We start from the raw sequence: 11,783 nt of genomic DNA on the forward strand, positions 1-11,783 counted from the left end.
GCTGAGAGGCAGAGCCGCCCCCTCCCCCTGCACCGGCAAAGTAGACAGAACTGTGACCACCCACAGAGCAGGCCCAGCGGCCTGCTGAGGGGCAGAGCCGCCCCCCACCCCCCGCGCCTGCCAGGTAGGCGGAACTGTGACCACCAACAGAAAAGGCCCAGTGGCCCGCGGTGGGACAGAGCTTCCAATCACTCCTGCAAGGTAGGCGGGCCTGTGATCCACTGGCAGAAGATTAGCAGCAGCCTGCTGAGAGGCAGTGTCGCCCCCTCCCCCTGCGCTGGCATGGTAGATGGAACTGCCACCACCCACAGAACAGGCCCAGCGGCCTGCTGAGGGGCAGAGCCGCCCCCCTCCCCCCGCGCCTGCAAGGTAGACGGAACTGTGACCACCATCAGAACAGGCCAGACCTGCAACCGACAGACAGAACAGGCCCAGTGGCCTGAGGAAGGGTAGAGCCGCCCCGCCCCCCGCACCTGCAAAGTAGGCGGACCTGCGACCCACTGGCAGAACAGCCCCAGAGGCCTGCAGAGGGGCAGTGCCGCTGCCTGCACCTGCAAAGTAGGCAGAACTGCGACCACCGACAGAACAAGCCTAGCGGCCCGCAGAGGGACAGAGCTGCCGCCCGCGCCTGCAAGGTAGGCGGACCTGCTACCGACCGGCAGAGCAGGCCCAGCGGCCTGCCGGCGTGGTAGGCACATTGCCCCAATTGGAGGAGGGGCAGAGCCGCCGCCCGCGCCTGCGAGGGAGACTTTGCAACTATACAAGACCAATGTAAATATATAGGGGGAAAATTCAATAGCACAACAGTTTCACCAAGTAGAAAGGAACGGGAACAGTATGAAGAGACAAGGAAAGAAAGGACCACAAGCAATGCAGGTCAACTCAACGTTAGAAGAGGTAATAGCTGCAGCAGATGGAATGTCAGATAAAGAATTCAGGATATACATGCTTCAGATGATCTGGAGTCTCAAGGAAGACATCAGACAGCAAAATCAGACAATGAAAGATCACTTCAACAATGAATTACATAAACAAATCCAAGAAGCAAAAGATCAACTATACAGGGAGATAGAGGTTATAAAAAACAAACAAACAGAAATCCTAGAAATGCAGGAAGCAATAAACCAATTTAAAAACTCAATTGAGAATACTACCAGCAGAGTAGAACACTTAGAAGATAGAACATCAGACAATGAAGATAAAGTATTTCAACTTGAAAAGAACATAGACAGCTCAGCAAGAATGTTAAGAAACCATGAGCAGAACATCCAAGAAATATGGGATAACATCAAGAGACCAAATTTAAGAGTCATTGGGATACAGGAAGGGACAGAGTTTCAAACCAAAGGAATGAGCAATCTATTCAATGAAATAATACGAGAAAACTTCCCAGACTTGAAGAATGAGACAGAATCCCAAATCCTAGAAGCCTACAGGACGCCAAATGTGCAAAATCATAAGAGACCCACACCTAGACACATTATAATGAAGATGCCCAACATACAGAATAAGGAGAGAATTTTAAAAGCTACAAGAGAAAGGAAGGAGATCACATTTAGGGGTAAGCCAATCAGGATAACAGCTGATCTTTCAACACAGACTCTGAAAGCTAGAAGATCCTGGAATAACATATTTCAAACACTGAAAGAAAATGGGTTCCAACCAAGAATTGTGTTTCCAGCGAAATTAAGCTTCAAGATGGAAGATGAAATTAAAACCTTCCACGATAAACAAAAGTTAAAAGAATTTGCAGCTAGAAAACCATCTCTTCTAAACATCCTTGGCAAAACATTACAGGAAGAGGAAATGGAAAATAACAATGAAAACCAACAGTGGGAGGTAGGACAGTAAAGGGGGGGAAAATAATCAAAGAGGAAAACAAACCATGTTTAGTAACATAAATAAACAAATATGGCTGGAAGAACAACCCATATCTCAATAATAACCCTAAATGTTAATGGCTTAAACTCACCAATCAAGAGACACAGGCTAGTAGAATGGATCACAAAACAAGACCCAACAATATGCTGCCTACAGGAGATGTATTTGATAGGAAAAGACATACATAGGCTGAAGGTGAAAGGTTGGGAAAAATCATATCACTCATATGGACTTCGGAAACAAGCAGGAGTGTCCATACTCATATCAAATAAAATAGATTTCAAGCCAAAGTTAATCAAAAGGGATAAAGAGGGACACTACAGACTGCTTAAGGGAACCATACACCAACAAGACATAACAATCATAAATATATATGCCCCAAACAATGGTGCAGCTATGTTCATCAAACAAACTCTTCTCAAGTTCAAGAGTCTAATAGACCACCATACAATAATCATGGGAGACTTCAACACACCTCTCTCGCCACTGGACAGATCTTCCAAACAAAAGCTGAATAAGGAAACTATACAACTCAATAACACAATTAATAACCTAGACTTAATTGACATATATAGAATATACCACCCAACATCAAGCAGTTACACTTTTTTCTCAGCAGCACATGGATCCTACTCAAAAATAGATCATATATTATGTCACAGGGAAACTCTTAGAGAATACAAAGGAGTAGAGATAATACCATGCATCCTATCTGATCATAATGGAATGGAACTGAAAATCAACGATAAAAGAAGGAAGGAAAAAGAATACATCACTTGGAGAATGAACAATAGGTTACTGAATGATCAATGGGTTATAGAAGACATCAAGGAGGAAATTAAAAAATTCTTAGAGATTAATGAAAACACTGACACAACATATCGGAATCTATGGGACACATTGAAAGCAGTTCTAAGAGGAAAATTCATTGTTTGGAGTCCATTCCTTAAAAAAAGAAAAAAACCAACAAATAAATGATCTCATACTTCATCTCAAAATCCTAGAAAAAGAAGAGCAAAACAACAGCAAAAGAAGTAGAAGGCAAGAAATAATTAAAATCAGAGCTGAAATTAATGAAATCGAAACAAAAGAAACAATTGAAAAAATTGACAAAACTAAAAGTTGGTTCTTTGAAAAAATAAACAAAATTGACAGACCCTTAGCCATGCTAGTGAAGAGAAGAAGAGAGAGAACTCAAATTACTAGCATACGGGATGAAAAAGGCAATATCACAACAGACACCTCAGATATACAGAAGATAATCAAAAATTATTTTGAATCCTTATACTCCAATAAATTAGAAGATAGTGAAGGCATCGATAAATTTCTTAAGTCATATGATCTGCCCAGATTGAGTCAGGAGGATATAGACAACCTAAACAGACCAATATCAATTGAGGAAATAGAAGAAACCATCAAAAGACTACCAACTAAGAAAAGCCCAGGACCGGATGGGTATACAGCAGAGTTTTACAAAACCTTTAAAGAGGAACTAATACCAGTACTTTTCAAGCTACTTCAGGAAATAGAAAAAGAGGGAGAACTTCCAAATTCATTCTACGAGGCCAACATCACCCTGATACCTAAACCAGACAAAGACACTTCAAAGAAAGAAAACTACAGACCAATATCTCTAATGAACCTAGATGCAAAAATCCTCAATAAAATTCTGGCGAATCGGATACAAAAACATATCAAAAAAATTGTGCACCATGATCAAGTAGGATTCATCCCTGGGATGCAAGGCTGGTTCAATATACGGAAATCAATAAATGTTATTCACCACATCAATAGACTTAAAAATAAGAACCATATGATCATCTCGATAGATGCGGAAAAAGCATTCGACAAAGTACAGCATCCCTTTATGTTCAAAACTCTAGAAAAACTAGGGATAACAGGAACATACCTCAATATTGTAAAAGCAATCTATGCTAAGCCTCAGGCTAGCATCATTCTGAATGGAGAAAAATTGAAGGCATTCCCTCTAAAATCTGGAACAAGACAGGGATGCCCTCTCTCACCACTTCTGTTCAACATAGTTCTCGAAACACTGGCCAGAGCAATTAGACAGACGAAAGAAATTAAAGGCATCAAAATAGGAAAAGAAGAACTTAAATTATCACTATTTGCAGATGACATGATTCTATACCTAGCAGACCCAAAAGGGTCTACAAAGAAACTATTAGAGCTAATAAATGAATTCAGCAAAGTGGCAGGATATAAAATCAACACGCATAAATCAAAGGCATTCCTGTATATCAGCGACAAATCCTCTGAAATGGAAATGAGGACAACCACTCCATTCACAATATCTTCAAAAAAAATAAAATACTTGGGAATCAACCTAACAAAAGAGGTGAAAGACTTATACAATGAAAACTACAGAACCCTAAAGAGAGAAATAGAAGAAGATCTTAGAAGATGGAAAAATATACCCTGTTCATGGATAGGCAGAACTAACATCATCAAAATGGCGATATTACCAAAAGTTCTCTATAGGTTTAATGCAATGCCAATCAAAATCCCAATGGCATTTCTTGTAGAAATAGAGAAAGCAATCGTGAAATTCATATGGAAAAATAAACGACCCAGAATAGCAAAAACAATGCTAAGCAGGAAGTGTGAATCAGGCGGTATAGCGATACCAGACTTCAAACTATACTACAGAGCAATAGTAACAAAAACAGCATGGTACTGGTACCAAAACAGGCGGGTGGACCAATGGTACAGAATAGAGGACACAGAAACCAATCCACAAAACTACAACTACCTTATATTTGATAAAGGGGCTAAAAGCATGCAATGGAGGAAGGATAGCATCTTCAACAAATGGTGCTGGGAAAACTGGAAATCCATATGCAACAAAATGAAACTGAATCCCTTTCTCTCACCATGCACAAAAGTTAATTCAAAATGGATCAAGGATCTTGATATCAAATCAGAGACACGCCGTCTGATAGAAGAAAAAGTTGGCGCCGATCTACATACTGTGGGGTCGGGCTCCAAATTCCTCAATAGGACACCCATAGCACAAAAGTTAATAACTAGAATCAACAAATGGGACTTACTCAAACTAAAAAGTTTTTTCTCAGCAAAAGAAACAATAAGAGAGGTAAATAGAGAGCCTACATCCTGGGAACAAATCTTTACTCCTCACACTTCAGATAGAGCCCTAATATCCAGAGTATACAAAGAACTCCAAAAATTAGACAATAAGAGAACAAACAACCCAATCAACAAATGGGCCAAGGACCTGAACAGACACTTCTCAGAGGAGGACATACAATCAATCAACAAGTACATGAAAAAATGCTCACCATCTCTAGCAGTCAGAGAAATGCAAATCAAAACCACCCTAAGATACCATCTCACTCCAGTTAGATTGGCAGCCATTATGAAGTCAAACAACAACAAGTGCTGGCGAGGATGTGGGGAAAAGGGTACACTTGTACATTGCTGGTGGGACTGCAAATTGGTGCAGCCAATTTGGAAAGCAGTATGGAGATTTCTTGGAAAGCTGGGAATGGAGCCACCATTTGACCCAGCTATTCCCCTTCTCGGTCTATTCCCTAAAGACCTAAAAAGAGCATGCTACAGGGACACTGCTACATCCATGTTCATAGCAGCACAATTCACAATAGCAAGACTGTGGAACCAACCTAGATGCCCTTCAATAGATGAATGGATAAAAAAAATGTGGCATTTATACACAATGGAGTATTACTCTGCATTAAAAAATGACAAAATCATAGAATTTACAGGGAAATGGATGGCATTAGAGCAGATTATGCTAAGTGAAGCTAGCCAATCCCTAAAAAACAAATGTCAAATGTCTTCTTTGATATAAGGAGAGTAACTAAGAACAGAGTAGGGTCGAAGAGCATGAGAAGAAGATTAATATTAAACAGGGATGAGAGGTGGGAGGGAAAGGGAGAGAGAAGGGAAATTGCATGGAAATGGAAGGAGACCCTCAGAGTTATACAAAAGTACATACAAGAGGAAGTGAGGGGAAAGGGAAAAATAATACAAGGGGGACAAATGAATGTCAGTAGAGGGGGCAGAGAGAGAAGAGGGGAGGGGAGGGGAGGGGAGGGGGTAGTAGAGGATAGGAAAGGCAGCAGAACACAACAGACACTAGTATGGCAATATGTAAATCAATGGATGTGTAACTGATGTGATTCTGCAATCTGTATATGGGGTAAAAATGGGAGCTCATAACCCACTTGAATCAAAGTGTGAAATATGGTATATCAAGAACTATGTAATGTTTTGAACAGCCAACAATAAAAAATTTAAAAAAAAAAAGGAAAATGAATGTATGTATTTTGAAAGAATAAATTATACATTACAACGGGGAAAAAAAAAGAAATATATGGGAACTAATTAGAATTTTATTATGTCTCCTCTTTAACTGAAATACTTTTTTTTCATAATTTAAGATGTGTGTAACATGTGCTCTTCAAATTACCAAAGCTTCTTAGTAAATAATGTCTGATCAGCACCATTAAAAGGACCTGAAGAGAATATTTAATACAATGCAGAGAATACAGTAAATACATTAACAAATTCTAGCCTGTAATTTTTATTCCATCTTTTATTTGTACCTTTTGTTTGTTTACATATTTTTACAATGGGAAACCTTTTGGAAAAAGAACAATAATCATTATTAACTTATTTATAAAATTGTTTACATTTACTATGTATATGTATTCCCCAGAAATATGATTAATAAATAATTTCTAGAACAATGTATTTGATATTTACTTTCATATTTATCTAAATGTGATCTTTGTTTCTTTGGGTATTTGCTTTTTCTCTCAAAAAAATTATGCTGCTTGAAATGGATATATTTAATTTAATTTATCAAGACTCTTGACACAATATTTCAAAAATAATTTTGGGCAAATGAAATATTAATGATAACACTAAAGTTCTAATTTTAACTTATAAATATCCCTTTTTGATTTTTACACTAAAATTTAAGAATACTTCAAAAAGAATTAAAAACTAGTAATAGAGAATACAATGCCATTACCATAGCTAAATGATCCCCCTAGATTCAGAACAGATTTTAGTAATTTAATAAAATTTCCTTAATAATATTTGTCTCAAAATATTTGTGCCCTTAGATTCAAATTTTTGTTCTTATTTAGATTAAGTCAATTAATATCTATATCAATATGCTTATAAAAAGAGATAAAATAATGAGAGACTGCAATAAATATTTCAAAAACATTTCAGATTAGAGCCCTACATATGTCAATCATAATACATATTTAGAAGATGTTTTATATTGTTAAACTGTTTGACAGGGAAAATTTATTTTTAGTTTATCTTTAAGAATATAAATATGTGAATAATTGTGATGCATTTAAACCCATGAAAGTTATATTTTATTCAATAAGCTTCCTATATATTTTTCCATTATGAAGGTTAGTTCTTAATTTACCTTGTAATTGTCATCTTTTAGATAATGAAAATTTCCAATTTATAAACCAGGTGCTGTTGTTCCATGTAATACACGTATCTTCTTTTCAGATAATTTTGTGCTACAGAGACTAGTACTGTGTTCTTGATCTAGAATTTGAATACTCCCACATTTTTATTTATTTATTTATTTTTCATATGTGGTCTTGCATGTTGCCAGGCTGGTCTCAAATCCCTGAGATCAATTGACCCTCCCACATCAACCTCCTAAGTTGCCGAGACTGTAGGTATGTACAACCTTACCCAGCAGTTATTTCCACTTATTTAATCTGTAGCTAATAATATTTTTAATTTATATAATCAATACATGATTACTGCAAAGATTTGAAAAAGAAATATTTAGGCACAAACAAAATCATTCATTATCTTACAAAAGTTACATATAATGCTACTAAACAGATATAAACATAATTAAGAATTTGGATTTCTTGTAGAGGAAAAGCTCCATGACATTTATTGGAAAATGGCTTTTTGGATATGATGTAAAAAGAATGGATAAGAAAAACAGAATTAGACATGTGGCACCACACCAAAGTAAAAAATTTTGAATGGCAAAGGAAAAAATCAACAGAGTAGGAAAAAAAATACTGGGAGAAGATATTTTAAAACCATACATTGGACAGGGGACTAATATCCAAAATATGTAAGAAAATTGAACCACTCACTAAGAAAATAAATCACTCTATTAAAACATGAGCAATATTCCTGAATAAACATTTTTCAAAACAAGAAATACAAATGACCAATGGATGGATGGATAGATAGATAACATTCAACATCACTATTCATCAAGAAGATGGAGATTAAATCCACATTGAAATATCACCTCAAACCTGTTACAATGTTTTTATTAATATTGCTACTATTATTAATAACAACAACTGTTGATGAAATTTTGGAGAAAAGGTTCCCCTTGCACATTGGGAGAAAATAAATTAGCTCAATTATTGTGGAAAACAGTATGGGAATCCCTCAAAAAACTTGAAAAATAGAATATTAAGGGATATAGCAATACCACTTCTGGGTATATTTCCAATGAAATTAAAATCAGCACAGGGAAGAGACATCTTCATTCCCATGTTCACTACAGAACTTTTCACAATGGCCAAGCTGTGGATAAAATCTAAGTGTTTATCCATGGATCACTGAAGTAAAAAAAGGACATTTGGCATAATGGAATATTATTTAGCTTTTATTAGAAAAGGGAAATATTTCATTTGTGACAACCTGGAAGAACTTCGAAGATGTGTTAGGTAAAATAAGCCAAAGACAGAAAGAAATAAACTGTATGATTTACTAATATGTGGAATCTAAAAAAGTCAAATTCATAAAATTATAAAACAAATGGTGGTTACCAGGGACCAGGGCAAGGGAATTGGGGAGATGTTGGCAAAGGACATAAAATTTCATTTAGACAAAAAGAATGAGTTCAAGAGATTTTCTGTGGTTTATGGTGATTGTAGTTAATAACTAAAGTTATTCATCCCCATAGAAGCAGGAACTCAGTCTCTAAATCCATACGCTACTGATATTAAGAATGTGAACACTTAATCTGTCTGTAGTGGTTAGAGACAGAGCCTTTGGAGAGCGATTAGGTTTGATAAGTTCATTAGGGAGGAGCCTTCACTATTAAATCCTAGTGGCTTTATAAGAAAAGGAACAGAGACCAGACACACAGAATACACATGCACACTCCCTGTCTCCTGACAGCTAATGTTTAATGCCTCTTTATGATTCTTTCAGAAAGAAAACTATCATTGCACCTCCAGAACCATGAGCCAACAAGAACCTCTTTTTCTTTATAAGGTCATATACTTAAGTATTTTTTGCAGTAGTGAAAAATGGACTAATATACTAACAACATATTGCATATATGAAAACTTCAAAGAGGGTAGATTAAGTGTTCTCACTGCAGAAAAAATGGTAAATATATGAGTTAATGAATATATTAATGATTTCGACTTAGTCATTCTGCATGTTTGCAAATATCAAAACATCATGCCATATACTATAAAATATGCAACTTAATGCATATATTGCTAAAAATTTAAGGTATACAAAGTTAAATTAAAAATATACAAAATAAAATGTAAACTTAAGACTTTTATTATATTCTTTTCATATGCGTAATTTTTAACTTAATAAAAACATGCAATTGCTGGGAAAATTATTAAAAACACTATAGAAATAACAACATAATATGAAGTCCCTCCTACTTTATTTTGCTTATTTCAATATGTTATAATTTTAATATTTGGTGTTCCTCAAAACTTCATGTGTGAGACAATGAAAAAAGTTTAGAGGTGAAACGATTGGGTTATGAAAAATTTTAACCTAATCAGTACATGAATGCCTTTATAAGGATTAACTGGGTGGTAACTGTAGGCAGGGAGTGTGCAGCTGGATAAGGTGAGTCACTGGGGCATGTTTTTTGGGGTATACATTTTGTCCGTGGTGAGAGAAGTCTCTTTCTCTTTCTCTCTGCTTCCAGGTAGCAAGTCCTGAGCTGGTTTTCCTTTCTACCACAGTGTTCTGTTTCACCTCCAGCACAGACCAATGGAGTCACTGTCAATGGAATGAGACCTCTGAAACCTTCAGCCTCAAAAAAACCTTTTTCTCCTCTAAAGTTGTTCTTGTCAGTTCTTTTGGACATAGGAGTGAGAAAGCTGACAAAACACTGTTACATATGATATAAAACACTTAATAACATGTATATTATAGGATCCTTCAAAGTATTCTGCTGGTGGGTTCACTTCATTCCCTTAAGTTAACTTTGTAAATAGACAATTGTTAGTGAATCTCTAGATTTAGCAAGACTCAACTTCCAGATTTTGTTTTAGGTATTCTTTTTTTCGTTCATGTTTCAAATTGTACAGCTGAAGAATATTTTCAGAATTTGAATATTTAGTGTCTGAGAATCCTGTCCTTTTTTTTCTTTTTGTTTTTTCTTCATTCAGTCTCATTTGCCTTGGATTCATTTCCTTCACTTTCTAACTCTTGGAGTCTTTTCTGTCCTCTTGAATTTATCTCCTCAGAACACTCTTGCTCTTCCCTCCATAGCATCTGCACTTTAAAGGAAAGTTTTATACACACGTCACTGCCAAATTTTCTTCTTCTAAATCTATTCTGTTCCTGTTATAATTTTCATCCTTATTTTGTTTGGTTAATGATCAAAAGCAGGAGATAAGTCTTCCTCAGGAAATTCTTTTCTTTTTTATACACTTAAAAACACATGCTTTATAAACTTTTCTCCTTCTACTGTAGCCATAATAAGAAAATCTGAGCTTAACTTGTTTCTGAAGAAGTCCCATTCCGTAATTTTGCATATTCAGTAACACTTGATTTGTGTTACTATCATCTCCTTTTCCCATCAAAACAAGAAAGGTGTCTACCAGACAATGTCTGTGCCATAATAGATCAAAGCAGACCTACTGTCAAGGTTCAAGCCAGATCTCCTCACTTCAGACAGGAGAGTGAGAAATAGACTGTGATTTAGGTACTCCTAAAATCCTACCTGTTAGTATTATACACGTGAGCTATTGCTCTGGTTTCACAACTATGGGTATTTCTAATTGTTGTGTATGTGGTGTATAGTAGGACATCACGTCTTTGGACAAGAGCTTCACACTGAATCATATTTCTTTAAGCAACATCTCCCACTCATCTGTTGGCTAGTACTATTCACATTTAAATAATTCTTTCTTTATAATTCCAGTTAGCAGGGCAACTGCTTTGTTCATTTGCTGCCAAACCATGAGCCAGAAGTTGCAACAGGTATTTGGAAATAAACACTGTGTCATATGTGCTTACATCTCTTATCTGTTTTGTTTTCTGTTTTCTGGAAATTTGGCCTCAACTATAGCAGCTGCAAATGACACTGAACATCTAACTCCAGAAACTCAAGCTCAGTGGTAGCAGACATGGTTGGACATGGGGGTTGGAGACAGTCAGCATCAGAGAGACTCAGACCTTGCACACTTCCAGGAGTGTTGTTTGCATTATTATTAGTTTTTTTTTTTTTTTTTTTTTTTTTTTGTCGGGGGGCGTGGGGAGGGTTGGTACTGGAGATTGAAGTCAGGGACGCTCTGCCACTTAGCCACATCCTCAGTTGTATTTTGCATTTTATTTAGAGAAAGGATCTCACTAAGTTGCTTAACACCTTGCTTTTATTGAAGTTGGCTTTGAACTTGCCATCCTCCTGCCTCAGCTTCCCATGTCACTGAGATTACAGGTGTGTGCCATAATACCTAGGTTGTTTGTATTATTTTAGTGACATAGTTTATGACAATAGTAATTTTTACATGTTATTTTGATATTCTCATATGAAATTTTCTTAAATGATGGAATATCAGTTCATCATATATTAGGAATTTAAGAACTGCATCTTTTTACCAGTAATAATACCACTGTTG

At 36.4% G+C, this 11,783-nt stretch overlaps 1 pseudogene; it reads right to left on the reverse strand.

The window, feature by feature from the left end:
* Positions 1–10,178: 10,178 nt before the first annotated feature.
* Positions 10,179–11,171, reverse strand: LOC114086431 (tyrosine-protein phosphatase non-receptor type 2 pseudogene; annotated as a pseudogene).
* Positions 11,172–11,783: the final 612 nt, after the last annotated feature.

The sequence above is a fragment of the Marmota flaviventris genome, chromosome 5, assembly GCF_047511675.1.
Source record: "Marmota flaviventris isolate mMarFla1 chromosome 5, mMarFla1.hap1, whole genome shotgun sequence".
NCBI classification, from domain to species: domain Eukaryota; kingdom Metazoa; phylum Chordata; class Mammalia; order Rodentia; family Sciuridae; genus Marmota; species Marmota flaviventris.